Source organism: Somniosus microcephalus, chromosome 7, assembly GCF_052327205.1.
Source record: "Somniosus microcephalus isolate GS21.2 chromosome 7, FLI_Smic_1.0, whole genome shotgun sequence".
Classification (NCBI taxonomy): domain Eukaryota; kingdom Metazoa; phylum Chordata; class Chondrichthyes; order Squaliformes; family Somniosidae; genus Somniosus; species Somniosus microcephalus.
Genome location: NC_140993.1, coordinates 167146750 through 167169261, shown reverse-complemented (window position 1 = coordinate 167169261; position 22512 = coordinate 167146750). Strand labels below are relative to the sequence as shown.

At 43.0% G+C, this 22512-nt stretch overlaps 1 protein-coding gene across 5 annotated transcripts in view; it reads right to left on the bottom strand.

Moving 5' to 3' along the window:
- LOC147114995 (hepatocyte nuclear factor 4-gamma-like) overlaps nucleotides 1-22512 on the bottom strand; it is a 181314-nt gene that overhangs the window by 116105 nt on the left and 42697 nt on the right. Inside the window, exons 2-3 of one of the 5 annotated variants that reach the window (XM_085993192.1) lie at nucleotides 18959-19025; nucleotides 17521-17731 (exon numbers count right to left, since the gene is read on the bottom strand). The exons of 3 other annotated variants lie outside the window; for them this stretch is intronic. The gene's annotated coding sequence lies outside the window, so the exon portion shown is untranslated. The remainder of the gene's footprint in view (nucleotides 1-17520; nucleotides 17732-18958; nucleotides 19026-22512) is intronic. One more of the 5 variants, XM_085993193.1, reaches the window with a different exon arrangement.

Below are 22512 nucleotides of genomic sequence, written 5' to 3'. Positions count from 1 at the left end.
AACAAAATGAATGAGTTAACGGCACAAATAACTACATATGGGTATGATCTTGTGGCCATTACAGAAACATGGCTGCAGGGTGACCATGATTGGGAATTAAACATACCAGGTTATTTAACAATCAGGAAGGACAGGCAGGAAGGGAGGGGAGGTGGGGTGGCTATGTTAATAAAGGAAGGAATCACTATAATACAGAGAAATGATATTGGGTCAAAGGAGCAGGATAGTGAAACAGTTTGGGTAGAGATAAGGAATAATAAGGGGAAAAAAACACTAGTGGGCGTAGTCTATAGGCCTCCGAACAGTTGCAACTCTGTTGGACGGAGTATTAATTAGGAAATAGTTGAGGCTTGTAATAAGGGAACAGCTATAATTATGGGGGATTTTAATTATCATATTAACTGGACAAATCAAATTGGGCAGAGCAGCCTTGAGGATGAGTTCATTGAGTGTATTAGAGATGGGTTTCTTGAGCAGTATGTAACTGAACCGACCAGGGGGCAAGCAACCTTAGATTTGGTCCTGTGTAACGAGACAGGATTAATTAAAAATGTCATAGTAAAGGATCCCCTTGGAATGAGTGACCATAACATGGTTGAATTCCATATTCAAGTAGAGGGTGAGAAGGTTGGTTCTCAAACAAGCGTGCTGAGCTTGAATAAAGGAGACTATGAAGGTATGAGAGTGGAATTGATTAGAGTGGACTGGGAAAATAGATTAAAGGGTAAGACGGTACATGATCAGTGGTGTACATTTAAGGAGTTATTTTACAACTTCCAAAAAATATATATTCCACTGAGGAAAAAAGGGTGTAAAAGAAAAGATAGCCATCCATGGCTAAGTAAAGTAATTAAGGATAGTATCCGACTAAAAACAAGGGCATATAAGGTAGCCAAATCTAGTGGGAGGATAGAAGATTGGGAAGTCTTTAAAAGACAGCAAAAAATAACTAAAAGATTGATTAAGAAAGGGAAGATAGATTATGAAAGTAAATTAGCAAAAAATATAAAAAGTTAGCAAAAGTTTCTATAGTTATATAAAAAGAAAAAGGGTGGCTAAAGTAAATGTTGGTCCCTTAGAGGATGAGACTGGGAAATTAATGGTGGGAAACATGGAGATGGCAAAAACGCTGAACAAATATTTTGTATCAGTCTTTACAGTAGAGGACACCAAGAATATCCCAACACTGGACAAACAGGGGGCTCTAGGGGGAGAGGAGCTAAATACGATTAAAATCACTAAGGAAGTGGTACTTGGTAAAATAATGGGACTTAAGCCGAATAAATCACCTGGACCTGATGGCTTACATCCAAGGGTCTTGAGGGAAGTGGCGGTAGGGATTGTGGATGCATTGGTAATAATTTTCCAAAACTCCCTGGACTCAGCAAAGGTCCCGGCAGATTGGAAAACTGCTAATGTAACACCCTTATTTAAAAAGGGTAGTAGGCAGAAGGCTGGAAACTATAGACCGGTTAGCCTAACATCTGTGGTTGGTAAAATGTTAGAGTCCATTATTAAGGAGACAGTAACGGGACATTTGGATAAACATAATTTAATAGGACAAACTCAGCATGGTTTCATGAAGGGGAAGTCATGTTTGACAAATTTGCTCGAGTTCTTTGAGGAAGTAACATATAGGGTGGATAAAGGAGAACCAGTGGACATAGTGTATTTAGACTTCCAAAAGGCATTTAACAAGGTGCCACACAAAAGATTATTGCTCAAGATAAAAAATCACGGGATTGGGGGTAATATTCTGGCGTGGGTGGAGAATTGGCTCTCTAACAGAAAGCAGACAGTTGGGATAAATGGTTCATTCTCAGACTGGCAATCAGTAACTAGTGGTGTTCCGCAGGGGTCAGTGCTGGGTCCCCAACTCTTTGCAATCTATATTAACGATTTGGAGGAGGGGACCGAGTGTAACATATCAAAGTTTGCAGATGATACAAAGAGGAGAGGGAAAGTAGTGAGTGAGGAGGACACAAAAAACCTGCAAAGTGACATAGACAGACTAAGTAAGTGGGCAGAGATTTGGCAGATGGAATAAAATACTGGAAAATGTGAGGTTATGCACTTTGGCAGGAAAAATCATAGAGCAAGTTATTATCTTAATGGCAAGAAACTGGAAAGTACTGTAGTACAAAGGGATCGGGGGGTCCTGGTGCACAAAACTCAAAAAGTTAGTATGCAGGTGCAGCAAGTGATCAAGGAGGCCAATGGAATGTTGGCTTTTATTGCTAGGGGGATAGAATATAAAAACAGGGAGGTATTGCTGCAGTTATACAAGGTATTGATGAGACCGCACCTGGAATACTGCATACAGTTTTGGTGTCCATACTTAAGAAAAGACATACTTGCTCTCGAGTCAGTACAAAGAAGGTTCACTCGGTTAATCCTGGGGATGAGGGGGTGGTCATATGAGGAGAGGTTGAGTAGATTGGGACTCTACTCATTGGAGTTCAGAAGAATGAGAGGCGAACTTATTGAAACATATAAGATTGTGAAGGGGCTTGATCGGGTGGATGCGGTGAGGATGTTCCCAATGATGGGTGAAACTAGAAGGGCATAATCTTAAAATAAGGGGCTGCTCTTTCAAAACTGAGATGAGGAGAAACTTCTTCACTCAGAGGGTGGTAGGATTGTGGAATTTGCTGCCCCAGAAAGCAGTGGAAGCTACATCATTAAATAAATTTAAAACAGAAATAGATAATTCCCTTTACTTCTAGGAAACTAAGGGTTACGGGGAGTGGGCAGGAAATTGGACATGAGTCTAGGTTCGGAATGGTCATGGCCCTGTGGGTAGTGGAGCGGGCCCAGGGGCCGTGTAGCCTGGTTCTGCTCCTACTTGTGTTCTAATTCTGTGTTAGATTTCAGGAGATGGTTTTATTCCTGTTCCTGGCTGGGGTGGAGATCGTCTTTACAGAAGGTAAGTACTGTAGAAAATATAGGGGCAGAGTGATCTCCTGGAAGAGTTTCGATCGCCTAGATGGGTCGGAGAGGAATTTCCCAGATTTTTTCTCCCAAATTGGCCATTGGGTTTTTTATCTGGTTTTTCGCCTCTCCCGGGAGATCATATGGGTTCGGGTGGGATGGAGAGTGATAGAAGATTTGAGGTTAGGATCAGATCAGCCATGATCTTATTGAATGGTGGAGCAGGCTCGAGGGGCCGATTGGCCTACTCCTGCTCCTATTTCTTATGTTCTTATGTGACTGTACAGCTAACTGTAGAAAAGGAATTGGATCTGAAAACAAATGAGCTAAAAACCTAGCATGGACCAGTTGAGCCGAATGGCCTTTTTCCGTGCAATGTAATTCAGGATGACATAGTCACCAGGTCCTGATAGCATGCACCCTAGGCTGTTGAAGGCAGTCAGAGAGAAGATGACAGAGGCTCTGGCCAAAATTTTTTAATTCTCCTGAAATATACCAGTGGGAACAGGCATACACGTGGTTAAAATGGCAGTCGGGTGCTTCCCGTTGCGTTCTCAACCCATTCACGCCCTCCTCCATTTTAACTGATGGATTTTTGGCAGCGTTGGAGCCTCCCTCTACAGGCAAGTGGCAATAACTAATTACTGTTAATAATTGATAGAGAGAAAATGCCAAGCCTGACTGTTTCAAAAACATCTTTACCAGCACAGATAGGAAGAAAAACAGATTACTATTGACTGCCTCTAGTTCTATTACATGAACATGTATAAGTAATAGTCACTTCTTTCTTAAATTATGAAATACTTGGTAAATTCCTCAATAAAATCATTTGAATATGTTCTATCTTTTGTAAATTAATCCCAATACAATCAGTTATTACTGGGACAAATGCAATGCTAAAATCGCAGTAAGTGTATTGCAATAAAATTCTCGTATTCAAACTTGTTTATTTAGTTATATTTCTTAATTGCCGAGACCTTCGTACCTGGTGATACCTGGCGCTACACCATCTCTGCCAATAATCCTTTGCATTTTGAAATTCCAATGTTGTTGCTAACAAGCAGTGAACACTTTGTTTAAACATAAGCTCAGAAAGGTGTGGTAAGACCTAAACATTTAGTGGGCTCCACCAGCCACCTTCACAGACTGGTTCCAAGGAACTGAAGTGACTACATGTTTCTTTAGTGAGCAAACCCAATGAAGAGTTGTCTAGTTCTTCTCACTCTTGAGATTTGATGAGAGATGGGAATGACTTGTGTAGGAGTCAGATTAAACCTGTGTAATTCTTTTACGCTAGGTTTTGTTCTATCAAAGGTACTCATTTTAGTAGAACTGTAACCCATATGTATCTTTGCAGCAGATTTAGTTATATAATTTTCCAATGTTCAATGCTTTCCCTCAGAAACAATTAAAGTTTATCAATATGTAGAGGAAAAATATCATCTATTGCACATGATAAAAAAAAGTCTGAACAGTGTTAGTGCTTAGAAATCATTCCTCGTGAATCTCCCATGCTGTTGCTCACAAATTCCACTTTAACCATTCCATACATTATCTAATCATGAAGGTCTACAACTTTCATCCAAAAGCCTGTTCATGTAATGAACTATGTAAAAAAATACACATTAGAAATGCTACTTCAATCTCTCATGGACAGATTTATTAATCTTTATTATTTTCTAGCTTATTCTATCATAAGTAACTTGCTATGTCTTGCGGCTTCTGTGTAAATAAATCTCCCTCTATGGGTAGTCTTCTGACAGCATGCTTCCAATGGGTGAGGCTCCACACCGGGAGTGCGATTCCATAAAAGTATCCCTCATTGGTTTTAGCCTGAATATAATGGTCTGACGGTGTGGTATATAGCATCTTCTTGAGTAGACAGGAGAATGGGGTGGGCATCCTATGTAATCTCTGGTACAATACATCATATTGAATGGTAATAGTTAGTCCCATGGCATGCCATTCCACTCACAGCACACAGAAAGGTGGAGATTTTGGTTCATAGGAGACTTGATCTGCTTCTGGAAATTACCTTCCTACTGTGAACAGTGAAAAGTGGTGGGAAAAAGCACAAACTATAACAGCTATCTTAGCAGCTAAGAGGCTGTAACCTTGAGTGGCTGTGCATGCATGCTGATTCTGGGATATATAAGTTATTGTTATTGCCCTGAAAGCAATAGGTTTTTTAGCAAACACTGATAACTTATCTATTTTGTGCTGGGAAGTCTCCACCCCATGTGTTGCTATTTTGTTCACGCAATGCTATAAAGTTCTGTCATTTACTTCACACAAGCAGTAACTTCCGTTGTAACCCTTAAAGGACTAAACCATTGCCTTATGTCCAAAATAAATGAGTATCCATCTGCATAGTGTAATCACTATCACTATAACCACTGAATTATTCCCACAATTAAGCTCAGCCGCATAAAGTTTTGAAAGCATCATATGGAACACGTCAACTTCTCATCCCTTTAGTTCTCAAAATATTTAAACCCAAACATACATTTCGTTTTTGATAAAACTCATTGCATTAGTTATATTTTACAAAATACTGTCCTGAGTTTTCAAAAAAAAGACACTCACATTATTGCAGTAACATTGCTCCAGCAGGATAATCACACTAATTATATCCATAATAATCTTAGGCACTTACATCAGCTACTTTTAATTGTGAAATATAATGCACATTTCAAAATCAAATTCTCTACTTTACAGCTACTTTGCATGCATCTTAACTTTTAAACGTTTTTTTTGTTGCTAAATTGCCAAATTTCTTCCCTCCCCTCCTGATTAACATTGATTACTTGTTGGGGTACAGTTCCATAGGAGTCATATGCTATCTCCCCAAAATGACTATTCCTAATGTATGGGTGAATGTTGACAGGCTATTCAACTGTGGGCGATACCAAACCTCACCCAAATTCTGTCCTTACCTAATATTAACATATGCAACCTCCTATTAGGGGGGAAACTGGATTACAATCAGGAATGGGAATCCTAGCTTATTTTTCCACTCAACAACCTGGGGGACAGATGTCAATTGTAGCACTCCTACTTGGATAAGGTTGGTTCTTGTAGCTCAGCTATGAAACTCCATGCTGAATAGATAAATGCACTGAGGGCCATGAACTCTCTGCACACATTTTATGAATGTACTTTCAAATTAGTTATGTGTCTTCCACAAATACAACAGTGCAGAAATAGGGGATATTGTAATGGTGGCAGTGCAGTGGGGATCTTGCAGCATCAACAGTGGAAGCTGCAGCTATGAGGGGTCACAGGTATGATTTTCTCAGATCACAGAGTTTCCAAGTGTGACTCCACTGCACTGGGGAGATACTGAGCAGAATCCAGCCACTTCCTTAGAAGAAGGGGGAAAGTAGAGGGTGAATTGTAATGGCCCATACTTCCACACATCCTAGCAACCAAATCAGACATTGACAGTGGCTTAGAAGAATACTGCCTTCCTGTCTATGGATGGTGGGTGGGAGAATGAGTGAGGTTTGTCGATATACTCTAGTTTCTTATTAACTATGGTTGACATTTTCCTAAGTTAAACATATAAGTGGAGGATGAGTGCTGGGTAGACAAAAAAGACATCATAATGCTGAGGAGTGAACAGAAAGTCTGAAATCATAGAAATTACAGCACAAAAGGAGACCATTTGGCCCCTTGTAATTGTGCCAGTGCTAGCTCTTCAACTGCAGTTATCTACTCAAATCCTATTTCCATGCCCTTTTCCCATATCCCCTCATATTCATTCTTTTCAAATATTTATCCAATTTCCTTTTAAATTATGACATCTGCATGGATTTGAGAGAGGCAAGGCGTGTTTGACAAATTTAATAGAAGTTTTGAAGTGATCAATTGGATAAAGGGAAAGCATTCGACGCAGTGCATATGGATATTCAGAAGATATTCAGTAAGGTGTCTCACAAGAGGCTTGTTAGAAAATTCTGGTGTATGATATAAGAGGAAATGTAGTAGTAGGTATAGAAGGTTGATTGATAGACAGGAAACAAAGGGGTTGATTTTAACTTGCAATGCCTCACATTAACGGGTGGCAATGGCCTCAAAATGGGGTGCTAGCCTTACCACCCCATTAATCCACATGATGCGACCAATGCCATTTTGAAAGGGGTCCACCGCTGGGGACCCAAAATGCCTCCCTCATTTAGGCAGTAACCCCATTTCAATATGCAAATCGGGAACCTAGGCCCCCGATTGCCACTGTCAGTTGGAAATCGGAACATGCAACGTGCATTGTGCATACTCCACTCCAATCATCTCCACAGGCAATAGAAGAAAAGAGACATAGCGAAGATAAGTTTTGATAAAATTTATGTGAGGCCAGAAGGAGGAGGAATGCAAAAATAATCTGGGCCCCGATATTGGTAGGCCTCAGTCTGGCGAGCTGCATCGGGATACAGTTCAAGGCCTTGCAGCTCACCGGCCCGATGTTAATGAGGCCGTTGCTCAAAATCACTGCTGCTTCTTTGCTTGGAGCAAAGGCAAAATGCCAGCACGTTCCATCGGTCGGTCACCCAAAACTCAAAATCGACACCAGTGCTTCCAATATGTCTTCCTTTTTCCTCAACTGAGAATTCTCTTGTCAACAGTGGGCCCTCAACTGTGCCCATCTCATTTCCCACACTTCTGACTTCACCCCTTCCCCTCCCTCCCAAAACCACGATAGGGTTCCCCTTGTCCTCACCTTCCACATTCAACGGATCATCCTCCATCATTTCCACCACCTCTAGTGCGATGCCGCCACCAAACACATCTTCCCCTCCCCTCCCCTTTCAGCATTCCGAAGGGACTGTTCCCTGCGCGACACCCTGGTCCACTCGTCCATCAACCCTAACACCAGCTCTCCTTCCAACGGCACCTTCCCATGCAAGCGCAGGAGATGCAACCCCTGCCCTTTTACCTCCTCCCTTCCAAGCCCCCAAATACTCCTTTCAGGTGAAACAGCGATTTATTTGTACTTCATCAATTTATTATACACTGTTCATGGTGCAGCCTCCTCTACACTGGGGAAACCAAATGCAGACTGGGTGATTACTTTGATGAACACCTTCATTCAGTCTGCCAGTGTGACCCTGAGCTTGCCATTTTAATTCAACATCCCACTCCCACTCTGACCTCTCTGTCCTCTTACACGGTTCCAATGAAGCTCAACGCAAGCTCGAGGAACAGCACCTCATCATTCGATTAGACACTTTACAGTTTCTGGGCTCAACACGGAGTTCAATAATTTCAGATCATCATGACCACTTCCATTTTTTAGGGGGAGAAATTCGGTATCGCCCCGTTTGGGGTGCATTTATCAGCCGGGCGCAAAGTTTAGTGCCTGGTGCTAATTATTGCCTCCGACTGCAAAATTGGCTTCTATCGCCCCTGGAGGTGATTTGAGCGCTAAATCAGGCGCTACACACCTCTCTTAAGGCGCTAATGCCGAGGAGCGAGGCACTATCTCAGAGTGCTGGCAAAGCTCATGTGATGTCAGTCAGCAATGGAACACAAACACACTGGTGCCATCCAGTTCTTAAAGGGGAGGGTCGCTCTTGCTCTCCATCCACACCCTGCTCATTGCAGCCTTGAATCTCAGCCTGGAGAGACCTGTACATCAAATCTGCTGGAAAGAACAATGGAGAGGCCTAGGGAAAGAGCTCACAGTGCTCATAGTCTCTTCTAAATTGATGCAAGGAAGGTCAAATCAAAATGAACCTGCAAAGTGCTGCTCAGTACCCAAAACTCCTTCATACAGCGTTGAATCTCTCCAGAAGTCTCTCTCTCTCATTCAGAATGCGTGGTGCAAAAATGTCACCAACAAAAAAAGGCAGGAAGCAGTCGCCTTTAAGTAGCGCTCCCCCAGTCCCTTCCCAACTGCAAAACATTCCCCTCAACCTGTCATTGCTAGTGGCAGGCGGAAAGGCAGGGGGCGCCACTCAATACCTGGTCCGGGGCACTGCACGCTCGACTGACGTCATGATCTGCGGGCGCAGGAGATTGTGGTGGTAGTGTTTAGTGCCACCGCAAAATGTCTGGTCAATTTCGCGAGCGGCGCAAACATCGCTGCACCCGGGCGCTAGTTGATCTGTGCAACCAGCGCAAAGCAACCAAATTTTCCCCCTTTAGTCTTTATTTTATTTTTGCCCTGGGAGAGGCAAAATGAACAAGAGAAAAAAAAACTGTGCTCAATTCAGAAAAACTCTGGGAAATAAATCTCCATCTCCCTAAAATACTCAAGTGAAGCTCCAGGAGACTGTGATGTCCCATAACTCCTCGCAATCCCAGCTAACTACAAGCTCTATAATGGAAATGTCCAATTCACTTAATTCCACTGTAAAGAGTTAGAGTGAATCCACACTCATCGTGCTTTGGTAGTCGGTTTCACAGGATGATGACTCACTGTGAAAAGAAATAGTTCTCAGCACCTGATTTAAATTTTTGCCTAACAATTTTATATGCATGTCAGCTAGTCCTGCCATCCCAATCCTTATCAAATAATCTATCTAACCAAGTTCCATCCTTTCATCATTTTAAAAACCTCAATCATTTCCAATACAGTTTCAGAGTGGTTACTGTAGTCAGCAAGCAGGAGGGACAAAGAGAAACGGCTGGATGGGAAGAGGAGAAGGTAACAGCACAATCAAAGAGAAAGTTTCCTGAGAGGCTTTTGAAAGCAGGGAGGGAAGTGAGGGAGTGAGTTCCAGATGGTGGGGGGACTAATGGCTGAAGGTGGCAGCCACTGATGGTGGTAAACAGGGAGGAGATGCACAGCTAGAGGAGATCACTGAGGTGGCACATACAAAGAATGGCCACTTAATATGGTGACCTGTGAATCATATCGCAGCAGGAGTCATCACTTTCAGGAGAGCCAATGGGGAGAAAAATGGCCAAAAAAAATTGTTTGAAAATGTATATAAAATCAAAAAATTGTCACCTTCATCTATGCCTTCGTTACCTCTAGACTTGATTATTCCAATGCACTCCTGGCTGACCTCCCACATTCTACCCTACATAAACTTGAGGTCATCCAAAACTCGGCTGCCCATGTCCTAACTCGCACCAAGTCCCGTTCACCCATCACCCCTGTGCTCGCTAACCTACATTGGCTCCCGGTTAAGCAATGCCTCGATTTCAAAATTCTCATCCTTGTTTTCAAATCCCTCCATGGCTTCATAGAAACATAGAAGATAGGAGCAGGAGGCGGCCATTCGGCCCCTCGAGCCTGTTCCGCCATTTAATGAGATAATGGCTGATCATCCAAATTCAGTACCCTGTCCCTGCTTTCTCCCCATATCCCTTTAGCCTTAAGAAATATATCTAACTCCTTCTTGAGTATATTTAATGAATTGGCCTCATCTGCCTTCTGTGGTAGAGAATTCTACAGGTTCACCACTCAACAAGCCAACTGCTCAACCTCACATAACACATCAAAGATGGTTTTGAGCAAGTGATGGTAACAGGTGCTGTTTTTGTAGACCTGTCAGCAGCATACGATAGTAAACCATAGACGTCTCCTCTGCAAGATTCTAGAGATGACAAAAGAGATTCACTTAACAGAGCTGTTAGAAAGCATGCTTCAGAATCGCCGGTTCTATGTTGAACTAGGTGGGAAGCGCAGCAGGTGGCGTATTCAGAAGAATGGTCTTCCTCAGGGAAGCGTGCTTGCACTGCTGCTGTACAACATCTACACGAATGACCAACCTATAGACGGTGTTACACGCCGTTTTACATATGCTGATGACTTATGTGTCACTGCCCAAAGCACTGATTTTAACACCATGGAGAAAACGCTTTCTGAGGCCTTGGAGGGACTAAAATCCTACTATGAAGAAAACCGCCTTCGCGCAAACCCATCAAAGACGCAAGTTTGTGCATTCCACCTCAGAAACCGTGAAGCCAAACGCCAGCTGAAAGTAACCTGGTGTGGAGCAACACTGACGCATTGCAAGCACCCTATCTACTTAGGAGTCACCCTTGACCGATGCCTCACCTTCAAGAACCACATCGAGAAGACAAAGGCAAAAGTGAGCGAACGAAACAACATCCTGAATAAGCTCACTAACACAAGATGGGGAACAAGCCCGAAAACATTGCGAACCAGTGCACTTGCTCTTTGCTATTTCACTGCCGAATACACCTGCCCTGCATGGGAAAGGTCTACTCATGCCAAGAAGATGGATGCCATTCTGAATGCAAGCTGCTGATTTATCACAGGTTGCTTAAAACCAACAAACACCAACAGCCTATATATCCTGGCGGGTATCGCTCCCCCTGATATAAGAAGAACGGTAGCCAGCAAGAAAGAGCGACTCCGTCAAACATCAGATGAGAGACACCCTCTGCATTGTCATACACCTACACCCAGCCGCCTAAAATCAAGAAAGGGCTTCATGAACAGTGTTGTTCCATTACAATCAACCTCATCTGAAGCCCGCATCGCCTTGTGGAAAGACCGGCTCGCCAGTCTCGAACAACCCCCAGCGATGGAAATTTTACTTGATGAAAGCCTTCCCCCAGGAGCTAATTGCAACTGGGCAACCTGGAAGTGCCTGAACAGACTTAGGACCGGTGTAGGTTGCTCAAAGGTGTCACTAAGCAAATGGGGATATTCAACCAGCCCGACAACTTGTGAATGTGGCACTGAGGCACAGACTATGCAACATCTCCTGCAATGCCCATCGTTAGAGGAACCCTGCACTGTTGCAGATCTTGCCGAATTCAACAAGGCGCAAAAATGTGTCCAGTTCTGGCTGGGCTATGTATAGACTGTCCGTGGACACGATAAGAAGAAGAGACCACTCTCTGGGTGAAGAAATTCCTCCTCATCTCAGTCCTAAATGGCTTACCCCTTATCCTTAGACTGTGACCCCTGGTTCTGGACTCCTCCACCATCGAGAACATCCTTCCTGCATCTAGTCTGTCTAGTCCTGTTAGAATTTTATAAATTTCAATGAGATCCCCTCTCATTTTTCTAAACTCTAGTGAATATAAGCCTAATCGACCCAATCTCTCTTCATATGTCATTCCTGCCATCCCAGGTATCAGTCTGGTGATTCTTCGCTGCACTCCCTCCATGGCAAGAACACCCTTCCTCAGATAAGGCGACCAAAACTGCACACAGTACTCAAGGTGTGGTCTCACCAAGGCCCTCCTTATCTCTGTAATTGCCTTCAGCCCCACAACCCCCAAGATATCTGCACTCCTCTAATTCTGCCCTCTTGACCATCCCTGATTATAATCGCTCAACCATTGGTGGCCATGTCTTCTGCTGCCTAGGCTCAAAGCTCTGGAATTCTCTGCCTAAACCTCTCCGCCTCACTAACTCTCTTTCCTCCTTTAAGACACTCCTTAAAACCTACCTCTTTGACCAAGCTTTTGGTCACCTGCCCTAATTTCTCCTTATATGTCAAATTTTTTGTGTTATAATACTCCTGTGAAGCATCTTGGGACGCTTTACTTGGTTAAAGGTGCTATATAAATACAAGTTGTTGCTGTTGTTTATTTTCCAAGTTCTAGTATTTATGCCATAGTTCTGGATTCCTCCAGTATCACAATGTTATCACACACATCATGCCAGGATATTGCACCTTAAGGACGCAGAAGTGGTATAAAAGAAACATTATTAGTAGAAGAGGCTAGAAGAAATAATATGGAATCACTGTATATCAATCAAATATGTCTCATTGTAGGATCTATTCTGGTTTGAGCTGGTAGATTACTAACTGTTAATTAGTCATCCAATTATTACCCTGCCTGGCACATTTAAATTGCTGGATGTTGCAACTTTAATAGGCTTCTGGAACTTTGTGGAGACAAGAATCAGTTGCAACTTTGGAGAAGCAGTGACGAGTCTCAAACAACTTGCGATCGTGCTCTGTATGTGCTCCACAAAGGTGATAGTGAATAGTGCTGGAGGTGCCAAGCAAATCTGAATTTGACCTGCAGGTTTAGATTCCAAACATTGTTCTTTGAAGCAGAAGTTTAAATTCGGCTTTCCCCTGCAAATTTCAGTACTTCATATTCTGGCCTTTTTCCTCAAGCTACGCCTGTGTTTTTATCAATTTTCTCTCCTCCTTTCTTGAAGGCACTGACTCATGCAGAAGTATACTTTCATGGCCATTGGCAGCCCTCTGATACCACACCCAGGTACTTATTCTTCAGGTCTGAGGCTACTCAGTGAGTGGCAGTAGGCTATTTCACCAATGAGCATTAAAGGGGGCATCATAACCAAGCCCAGGGCCATCTCACCTGCTGTCTACACAAATGCATTATTCCAGCAATGGACATCAATCGGAAGTGGAACGACAGCTGATTCTGTCTCTATTCGCAGGGACACTGAGGCCAACTGGAGTATCCTTATTGCTGCCTCACATGAGATCAGCTGTTTCAACAGAGACTCAGGATCAAACCTAAAAGCTTCCTGATCTTTATGGTTTACTGCCACACCATTTGGTGCATTTACCCAGTGGACCATGGATAAATGCAACAAATGGTGTGGTAAAAGCGATTAAATTTCTGCTGTTCCATGTAGTTTCCTGAAAATACAGTAATAAGCTACCTCTAGTATTGATTTTGCTTCACTTTGCATGCAAACTAGCAAATAAAATCAAACATTCCAGATTAATCTTAACCAGTGTAAATCAGGATCATGGCATGCATATGGCACTATTCCAATATTTCATATTACCAATGTTTTGTGCAGTGCCCAAATTACATCAGTAATTTGCGATTACACAGCCCATTTAAGATCATGTTTTATATGGCTCACAAAACTACTGAAACAGAAAAATAAGAACTTCACCCTGTAATCAATACTACATGATCTCCAAAGCTGGTATATCAGGTACAGTATTGATCAAAATACCACAGCTGAAAAGTTGAAGTCAAAACAAATAAGTTTATTAAAAAAAAGACATTTGCAGCTAAAAAAAAGCCAGAAAGATGAATGGTGGTAAACAAGGCAATAAAACTCCTATAAAGCAATAAACTTAATCATTTACTAGTACAGGTTTTAACAATCCACCCACTCTGGATCAACAGTATATGACACACTGACAAGAGATTGGGCCCAATTTTCCTAGCAACTAAATGCACAAACACTGACTGGATTTGTATTGGGTATAAGCGGTTCTTGTACCAGACCAGACCTCAGTTACACATTGAAAACTGAAACCCGGGGTCTCAGCATCATGATGGAAGAAATATTTTCTTCATTTATGCTTTATTTTACACTAAACATAATCCCCTATAGTGTATTTACTGTATATACAGTACAGATTCACCATGATCCATCTGTTAATATATTGAAATCATGCATCTGCCCGCACCTCCTGTCCACAAAACATTGGACCTGAAATTGCGGTCAGAGGCTTCCTGCAGGTGAATGCCTCCGTTCCGCAAGAAAAGTACGCACCTACCTGGTGCCTCAGTATCTTCGGACTCTTGCCGTCCTGGGCCTGCAGGCGTAGGCCTGCTTAAAGGCCCACGTATCCCAGGGGCTTCATGCAGTTCGCAAGCGTCCCTGGGATCACGTGGGCCGACCCAACCAATCAAAAAGAGAGATTCCCATTATGCTTATGGGGATTCTATTTATGTACGGAATCCCCAAAAGCATCATAGAAATGACATAAAAAACACACTTTCACACAACCTAAATAAAAATAAATCACATGCTTAAAATTAATAAAAATGCAATTTAATTAAACATTTAAAACAAAAATGTAATTTTTTGAAAAATAAATTTAAACATTTTTATAAAGGCGCCAAAAAAACCTAAACTAATTTTAAAGGTTTTTAAATATTTAAATTATTTAACAAAAATTTTAATATTTATTTAAACCCTTAGCTGGTAAAAGAAGGCGTAAGAGTTTCATAGGCATTTGCTGGGCTGTAGTTGAGCAAATAGTCCAACTCTGCACCAGTGAATGTCCATTTCCTGCGGAAGCAGAGGATCTGTCAAGCTGAAACTTGATAGATTACAAGTTCCGGGTTTTTGCGCATGCGGAAACCCGGAACTTGCGGGGCACTTACGACCGCGTACGCTGTCAGAGGCCCCATAAAATCCGGGCTCTTACTTTCTGTTATCAAATTTTAAAAGAGAGTTGTGTCAACTTTTGCCATTATAAATTCCTATGTCCAAATTTATAATGCTAACTGCTTACATAAACATGTCACACTGTAATTACAGCCTCCCGCCAGTGGTTGGTGTTGCTGTAGCATTTTGATTTTACATCTTCCAGCTCCTTAGCCTGTACTGCAGAGAAGCTCCAATGCTTCAATGAACTTAACTGCTCTGTTTTCAATTTTTCTATTTAAATATAAATATAACAATATAAAGTCAAAGTATTATATAAAATTAGGACAGAATGTATGACTTTAAAATGGAGATTAAATTATGCCTGCACACCCTGGTTCAATTATCCCTGCCTGCTAACATCTCTTCGATTTAAGATTACACTAGGTTTTGACTCCTTGTATGCAGCTTCTATGAACTTCTCGTACTTGTGATTTTTGGTGATGCTCTGTGGTAAAGCTTTTATGTCAATAATTATAATTGAAACTGCCAATGAAAACATTTAAAATGGGAATCCCACTGTAAACACATACTTACCACAATTCTACCACTGGTGGTGCTGAGGCACTTCCCCATTCCCATCTTCCAGCTCCCTTGCTCTTTGGCTTCATCAGCAACCAGTCCCATTCCTTCGCCCATTGTCTTTCAGCCTGACCCCAACTCTTATGCCCACCCCCCACCTTGGTGATAACTCTTGTTAGCCACACCTTAAATCTTTCCTCCTGTTTCCACTGTCAACCATGACACAGTTGGTAGCACACTCACCTCTGAGTCAGAAGGTTGTGGGTTCAAGTCCCAGTTCAGAGGCTTATGCACAAAAATCCAGGCTGACACTCCAGTGCAGTACTGAGGGAGTGCTGCACTGTCAGCAGTGCCATCTCTCAGATGAGACGTTAAACCAAGGCCCTATCTATTCTCTCAAGTGAATGTAAAAGATCCCATGGCACTATTTTGAAGAAGAGCAGGGGGATTATTCCTGGTATCCTGGTCAATATTTATTCCTCAATCAACATTGCTAAAAACAGATTATCTGATTATCATATTACTGTTTGTGGGAGGTTGCTGTGTGCAAATTGTCTGCCACGTTTCCTGCATTACAACAGTGACTACACTTCAAAATGTACTTCATTGGCTGTAAAGCACTTTTGGATGTCTGGTGGTCATGAAAGGTGCTATATAAATGCAAGTCTTTCTTTCTTTCATAGTCACTCCTGGAACCCTCACTCCTTCATCTTTTATCACATTGCTCCCAGCCATTTCTTGTCACCATACAGCCGCTTGCCCTTCTTTCCTCTCCTCGGCTACTGTAGTCACTTTCAGACTGCCAATTTTTTTTGTCCACACCAGTCCCAGTAAAACTGACAAATTTTTTGGGCCTGCCTCCATTTTGCCCCCTGTCTTCCACAGCTACATTTTTTCAGCCAGCAAACACTCTTTTCTCAGCCAGATTGGCATCACTGCTAATCTCTCTTGCCCCAGCTCCAATTCTTCTCAAAACCTCCACCATTGAGGCTCTTGGCACCCCTACCCAACTCTTCCTGGGCCCAATGCAGCCTCCGGCCCTGTTACTTCTCTACCACCTGTCTCAGGGCATTTCTGGCCTTAGCTAGGTATTGGCTTTTGAGGCAAGGAATCGGAATACTTTAGGAACAATCAAAAAATGTGTCTTGTTCATCCAACAAATGAGATTTGGGAAGTTCATCAGACAAGAAATAACTAAGCTCCACTTTCACGTTAAAAGATTTGGAAGCTTCTTAATTAAAAGTAATGAGCAGTAATGTATGAATTTGTGATCTTGGCATGGGCTCACCTGCAGGAGCGCATAGCAGCCTTGAATTGCAAATCCTACATGCAGTGTGGAGGGCTGGCCTCGCCAATTGTGCAATTCAGAGCCTTCCCCTAAATTGAACGGCTACTTGTGCATGGACAATATACAGGCAGACAGGTACAAAACTGGGCCACCCAGCTGCTCAGGCTGTTCACCCTTTATGGGGAGAAGTGCAATGCTGTAGTTGGGTGAAGATGGAGGTGCAAGGGACATTTAGGAGATTTGCGCAATGATCATTGTTCTGGACTGATGGACCATTTTATATGCAGATAGCACCCTCTGGTGGTGGTTATGTGTTAGCAGTGTTTGTGTGGAAGGAGAGGTCATTTGACCTTTCTACCTTTCTTCCTGTGTGACCCATGAAGTAGAATCCCAGGAAGAACCTGGCTTGAGTAATGGAGGATTCCATGAGGGATTCGCAATCCAATGTAATCTGATCTTCTATGTTAGGCCAGGCGCAATATCTGTGAGTATCTTTGTCTATTAGCATGATAGCAACGTTGTCAGAGTAGTATTTTGACAATATGTTTATAAAAAATAATAGTTGGTATTTACAGAAGTTAGTCCAAATGTTAGTTAGTTGTACAATTAGTCTATTCTACTGTTGTAAATATGTTTATATCTTATGTAATATCGAATGTATAGTACTCAGTTTATGTACAAAACATACTTTGTCTTTGTTTACAGTTTCACAAATTTGTTCAAGTAAAGCTTCAAACAGCAAACAGCTTCATGAGGAATTATTTTGAATACGTGTTTAACTTGCTGGATAACTAGATAGGAGCACGTCTAGCGCGGCCAGTACAATTGTGATGGCTGAAACCCCAGCTTTCAGCAATGATGCTTTGGAAGTTTTCTTGCACAAGCTTGCGGCCCAAGTCCTGGGAACAGATGGAAAAGTTGTTCAGTGGCGTCAGAAGTAGTGCCAAGGCAATGCAGCCATCAATTTTTACCATTTCTGCTGCTTTTTTATACAAGACATTGCCTCATTAAAGTGCTGTTCAATTAGCTGCATGCTCATGGAAACTACCTGCCAAAACAATGCACCGTATCGTGCCCTTTTTGCAGAACGCCTTCATTCCATGGAAGCTGATGTGACATTGCCAGTGTGGAGCCAATAGTTTCATGCACAGATCTCCTGACAGGTCAACCTCAAGAGTTGTGTCTGGAAAGCATTATGGGGGTGAAACTGATCAACTCCATTCACTGATAATGAATTGTCAGCCCATTTTACCCCGTGCCCGATTGAAATCAATGGGAAAGAAAATTGGATGTGGTGTAAAATAGACTGCCGATTCACTATCAGCCCGTTTTGTGCTTCTGAAGTGGGACAATTTTACCCCCTATATGATCCCATGAGAATAGTCAGGGCAAGCGAAAGAAGTGCTCAGGACTCGGTGTAGTTTTGATTGCATTACCAATTGCTAACAGCTTCATTCTGACTACAGGCCAGGGCTGCCAACAATCCTCATAAGAAAACTAGGACTGGAGAAGACCAGCATTAATTAAGGTGCATACTACTTTTAAGCCGATGGTCAGAAAGAATTGAGGGCATTCGTGAGGATTAGCTTGGAGTCATTGTGTGGCCACCCAACAATTATCCTCCTTTACCAATGATCCTTCACATTGGCAGTCCATTTATCAATCCTGGCAGTGCAGCCTACAGTTGTTAATATGCTGCATGATGCTGTAAAGTTCTCCGAACTTACTTTTCTTGGAAACCATTGTCTGGAAGATAAATTGCAAAATGCTTTCCTTTTCTTTTCTATAGGTTTTGACTGAGATGAAGAGGCCAGAGGAAGTGTAGGCTTAACTACAAGAACTTCACCACATATCGCAACAAGCACTCTACCTGCCCATGGTCCAGCCCAGATAGTAGCATTCCAAAGCTGTAATTTGTTGAGTTTGACAATGGGACACCGGGTGAAGCACAAAACACAAGTGACAAGAAACAATAAAGAGACATGGTAGGAGAGGAAGCTGAAAGATCTGATGAGATTACAAACCCATGCTGTTTTCCAACAACGGGCAAGCAATTAGTATCTACTTATCTTCAATGAGAATTCATGCAGGAGCAAAAAAGCATTTGCAAACTCCTTAGGCTTCACCTTGAGTTGTCTTCAACAGCTGTCAGATGTGTAGTAAGGGCCTCTGACATCACTCTGCAGGAGGGATCTGCAGAGGAACATGAAAAGACAGCCATCTTCACAGTCTTCTGCAGAAATAGAAACATAGAAACACAGAAGATAGGAGCAGGAGTAGGCCATTCGGCCCATCGAGCCTGCTCTGCCATTCAATGCGATCATGGCTGATCATCCAAATTCAGTACCCGGTCCCTGCTTTCTCCCCATATCCCTTGACCCCTTTAGCCTTAAGAAATATATCCAACTCCTTCTTGAATATATTTAATGTATTGGCCTCTACTGCCTTCTGTGGTAGAGAATTCCACAGGTTCACCACTCTCTGGGTGAAGAAATTCCTCCTCATTGCTGTCCTAAATGGCCTACCCCTTATCCTTAGACTGTAACCCCTGGTTCTGGACTCACCGACCATCAGGAACATCCTTCCTGCATCTAGTCTGTCCAGTCCTGTCAGAATTTTATAAGTTTCAATGAGATCCCCTCTCATTCTTCTAAACTCCAGCGAGTACAAGCCCAATCGTCCCAATCTCTGCTCATACGTCATTCCTGTCATCCCAGGTATTAGCCTGGTGAATCTTCGCTGAACTCCTTCCATGGCAAGAACATCCTTCCTCAGATAAGGTGACCAAAACTGCACACAATACTCAAGATATGGTCTCACCAAAGCCCTGTACAACTGCAGCAAGACATCCTTGTTCCTGTACTCAAACCCTCTCGCTATGAAGGCCAACGTACCATTTGCATTCTTAACCACCTGCTGCACCTACATGCTTACCTTCAGCGACTGGTGCACAAGGACACCCAGGTCTCGTTGCACTTCCCCTTCTCCCAATCTATTGCCATTCAGATAATAATCTGCCTTCCTGTTTTTGCCACCAAAGTGGATAACCTCGCATTTATCCACATTATACTGCATCTGCCATGCTTCTGCCCAATCACCCAACCTGTCCAAATCATCCTGGAGTTTCTCAGCATTCTCCTCACAGCACACACATCCACCCAGCTTTGTGTAGTCTGCAAATTTGGAGATATTACATCTAGTTCCCTTGTCTAGATCATTAATATATATATATATATATATATTGTGAATAGCTGGGGTCCTAGCACCGATCCCTGTGGTACCCCACTGGTCACTGCCTGCCACTCAGAAAAAGACCCGTTTTTGCCAACTCTTGGCTTTCTGTCTGCCAACCAGTTCTCTCTCCAAGTCAATACCTTGCCCCCAATCCCATATGCCTTAACTTTACACACTAATCTCTTATGTGGGACCTTATCGAAAGCCTTCTGAAAGTCCAAATACACCACATCCGCTGGTTCTCCCTTATCTATTTTACTAATTACATCCTCAAAAAATTCCAGTAGATCACTGAGTGAGCAAAAACAAAACGGAGTTTTCTCATGAAGGCTGTGACTGACACTATTGAAATGGTGGGTACGCAGTTGCAAGTGGCTGTACCTGTTGGATCTCATTCATACACTGGCTGGTCGTGTGGGAAGAGTTGTGACAACATGCTTCACCTACATCAGAGAAATCCTAAGACATGCACTCATGCAGATTGCCGGCAACCATTAGAAAGCCTAGCACCAAGGGCACAGCAGAAGAAGTGTCTGAGGAGGTGACCTCCTCTCAAGGAGGTGTCATAACTTCCTACTCCAGCCAGGCCTCTCATGGGAAGGAGGAAATGCCAGACAGCGGACAGGGATTGGCAGCCACTGCATCATCAGATGTGGCTGCAGCTGTTGCAGGGATATCACATGACTCTGCAGCAAAAGCTTCCACACCACGACAATTCCCACAATGACACGTCTGCAAATGGATGCCAGTGGCACTCGTGATGCATCTGCTTGATAGTCACCCTCACCGAATGCAGTGCATCCATCAATGCCTTACAGACACTCATAGACCGGTCATTGCCCCTTGCAGGAGAAGAGAGCCCAGAAATAGTAGATGCATTGCTGGTCATCTTCCAGAACTCGATAGACCCTGGAACAGTACCCATGGATTGGAGGGTAGCTGATGTTACCCCACTATTCAAAAAAGGTGGCAGAGAAAAAGCAGGGAATTATAGACCGGTAAGCCTGACATCGGTAGTGGGGAAAATGCTAGAGTCTATTATAAAAGATGTAATAGCAGAGCACTTGGAAAGCAGTGACAGGATCGGACAAAGTCAACATGGATTTACAAAAGGTAAATCATGCTGGACTAATCTACTGGAATTTTTTGAGGATGTAACTGGTAAAATAGATAAGGGAGAACTAGTGGATGTGGTGTATTTGGACTTTCAGAAGGCTTTCAATAAGGTCCCTCATAAGAGATTAGCGTGCAAAATTAAGGCACATGGGATTGGGGGCAAGGTATTGACTTGGATAGAGGACTGGTTGGCGGACAGAAAGCAAAGAGTTGGAATAAACGGGTCGTTTTCCGAGTGGCAGGCAGTGACTAGTGGGGTACCGCAAGGATCGGTCCTAGGACCCCAGCTGTTCACAATATATATTAATGATCTGGACGAGGGAATTGGATGTAATATCACCAAATTTGCAGACGACACAAAGCTGGGTGGGAGGGTATGCTGTGAGGAGAATGCTGAGAAACTCCAGTACGATTTGGAAAGGTTAGGTGATTGGGCAGAAACATGGCAAATGCACTATAATGTGGATAAATGTGAGGTTATCCACTTTGGTGGCAAAAACAGGAAGGCACATTATTATTTGAATGGCAATAGAGTGGGAGAAGGGGAAGTGCAAAGAGACCTGGGTGTTCTTGTGCATCAGTCGCTGAAGGTAAGCATGCAGGTGCAGCAGGCGGTTAAGAAGGCAAATGGTATGTTGGCCTTCGTAGCAAGAGGGTTCGAGTACAGGAACAAAGATGTCTTGCTACAGTTGTACAGGGCCTTGGTGAGACCGCACCTTGAGTATTGTGTGCAGTTTTGGTCGCCTTATCTGAGGAAGGACGTTCTTGCCATGGAAGGAGTGCAGCGAAGATTCACCAGGCTGATACCTGGGATGGCAGGAATGATGTATGAGGAGAGATTGTGTCGATTGTGCTTATACTCACTAGAGTTTAGAAGATTGAGAGGGGATCTCATCGAAACCTATAAAATTCTGTCAGGCCTGGACAGACTAGATGCTGGAAGGATGTTCCTGATGGTCGGGGAGTCCAGAACCAGGGGTCATAGTCTAAGGATAAGGGGTAGGACATTTAGGACTGAAATGAGGAATTTCTTCACCCAGAGAGTGGTGAACCTGTGGAATTCTCTGCCACAGAGGGCAGTGGAGGCCAGTTCATTAAATATATTCAAGAAAGAGTTGGATATATTTCTTAAGGCTAAAGGGATATGGGGAGAAGGCAGGGACAGGGTACTGAATTTCAATGATCAGCCATGATCTCATTGAATGGCGGAGCAGGCTCGAAGGGCCAAATGGCCTACTCCTGCTCCTCCTATCTTCTATGTTTGTATGTTTGTATGTTTCTAAATACAAGGAAGAGGGAGAGGACCATAGGTGGTCTGCCACAGATTGCG